Genomic DNA, 2,551 nt, shown 5'->3' with positions numbered 1-2,551 from the left:
TAAATTCCCCTCTTACTACAGCTTTCAGGGCATCCCAGAGATTTTGGTAAGATGTTTCTTCATTTTCATTTGTTTCCAGGTATCTTTTGATCCCTGTTTTGATTTCGTCGTTGACCCAGGAGTTGTTTAGCATCATGCTGCTTAGTGTCCATGTCTTTGTGGGTTTTGGGGGGACTTTGTTGGTGTCAATGTTTATTTTTATTCCTCTGTGGTCCGAGAAGGTGTTTGGTAGAATTTCGGTCCTTTTAAATTTGCTTATGCTTGATTTATGGCCGAGTATGTGGTCAATCTTAGAATATGTTCCATGTGGTGATGAGTAGAATGTGTATTCTGTGGTCTTTGGATGGAGTGTTCTGTAGGTATCAATTAAGTCCATTTGGTCCAAAGTTACATTGAGGTTCCGAATCTCCTTGCTGATTTTTTGTCCTGATGATCTGTCTAGGGTTGTGAGTGGGGTATTAAAGTCCCCAGTTATGATAGTGTTAGAGTCAACATCTTTCTTTAGTTTTCCAAGAAGTTGCTTTATGAAAGTTGGCGCACCTATGTTGGGTGCATATATGTTTAGGATAGATATTTCTTGCTGATGGATTGAGCCTTTTATCATTATGTAGTGGCCTTCTGTATCTTTTTTGATTTTTAATAGTTTGAAGGGTATTTTGTCTGAAATTAAGATGGCTACTCCTCCTTTCTTTTGTATTCCATTTGCCTGGAAGTTTGTTTCCCATCCTCTTACTTTGAGTCTGTGGGTGTCCTTTCTAGTGAGGTGAGTCTCTTGAAGGCAATAGATTGTTGCCTGATGATATTTTATCCATTTTGCCAATCTATGACTTTTCAGTGGTGCTTTTAGTCTGTTCACATTTAGGCTAATAATTGAAATGCAAGAGTCATACTTTTTTTGTAGATATCTATTTTTTAAAAATTAGAGTCATCCAGAATTGGAATTGCTTAGTTAGAGTTTAGATTTATGGATAATTTAAAAGCAAAATACCTTTTTTTATAAAAGTAACTTTTTCCAAAGTGCCATATTACATTCTCATCAACAATGTATGGTGTTTCTGGTTATCATACACATTTATATATTTTTAACCAGTACATGATGTTGCTAGTCTTTTAAATTTTAGTAATTTTGATGATTGCATAGTAGTGTTTTATTCTGCTTTTAATTTGTCTTTCTTACACAATCAACAATGTTGAACACAATTTTATGTGCACTTTTGCCATTTGAATATTTTAATTTTGAATGTTTTTAATAAAATTTTGGTCATTTTTTAAATATAAATGAGTTTTAGAAATTCTTTTAATGCCTACGCTATAAACCTTTTGTCAACCTTCCAATCTGTGACTTCCCTATTCACTTTAAATTGTGTCTTTTGATGAAGAAAAGTTGTGATTTTTATGAAGTTTACTTCATCAACTTTTCTTTTGTGAGTTTTTATATTTGGGTCTTGTGAGTACTTTTGTCTAACTTATGATGGAAGACACCATTCTAACATATTAATGTAAAGTTGCTATGGTTCTAGTATTTTGTTTGGGTATTTCATTGCTTTTATATTTATGTCTATGACTTATTCTGAAATAATATTTTTTCCAATGTGATTGAGATATAGTTGACAAATAAAAATTGTATATATTTAAGGTATATAATGTGATGATTTGATATATGTATACATTTGTGAAATCATTACAATAAACTAATGAGCACATACATCACCTACCTAATGTACTTAGTGTGTGTGTGTGTGTGTGTGTGTGTGTGTGTGGTTAGAACACTTAAGATCTACTCTCTTATCAATTTTCAACAGTGCAATACTGTATTGTTAACTATAGTCACCATGTCAGATATCAGATCTTCAGAACTTATCCATCTCGTAACTGAAATTTTACATACTTCAGCCAACAACTTCCTATTTTCCCTAACTCAATGCCCTGAAAACCACCATTCTACTCTGATTTTATGAGCCCAACTTTTTTAGATCCGACATATAAGTGAGATTATACAGTACTTGTCTTTCTATGTCTAACTTATTTCCCTTAGCATAATATCACTCAGCTTCATCCATATTGGTGCAAATGAAATAATTTCCTTGTTCTTTTTTAAAAGACTGAATAGCCCTTTTGTGTATGTACACATATGTATATGTGTACATACACCACATTTCCTTTGTTCATTCATTTGTGGATGAGCACTTAAGTTGTGTTTATATCTTGGCTATTGTGATTAATGCTATAATGAATATGATAGTGCAAATGTCTCTTCCAGCCACTAATTTTATTTTCTTTGGATACATATTCAGTAGTGGGATTCCTCTCAGTTCATTTGGTAGTTCTATTTTTAATTTTTAAAATAACTTCTGTACTGTTTAATATAATGGTTACACTGCCTTGTGTTTCTAAAAACAGATTATCAGGTATTCTTTTTCTCTACACCCTCACCAACACTTACCTCTTGTCTTTTTGATAATAGCCATCCTAACAGGTATGAGGTAGCATCTCATGGTGGTTTTGATTTGCATTTCTCTTATAATTAGTGATGTTGAGCACCTTTCACATA

The sequence above is a fragment of the Carlito syrichta genome, unplaced genomic scaffold, assembly GCF_000164805.1.
Source record: "Carlito syrichta isolate Samal-C Ts95f unplaced genomic scaffold, Tarsius_syrichta-2.0.1 Scaffold95846, whole genome shotgun sequence".
NCBI lineage: Eukaryota > Metazoa > Chordata > Mammalia > Primates > Tarsiidae > Carlito > Carlito syrichta.
This window is presented reverse-complemented; position numbering follows the sequence as displayed.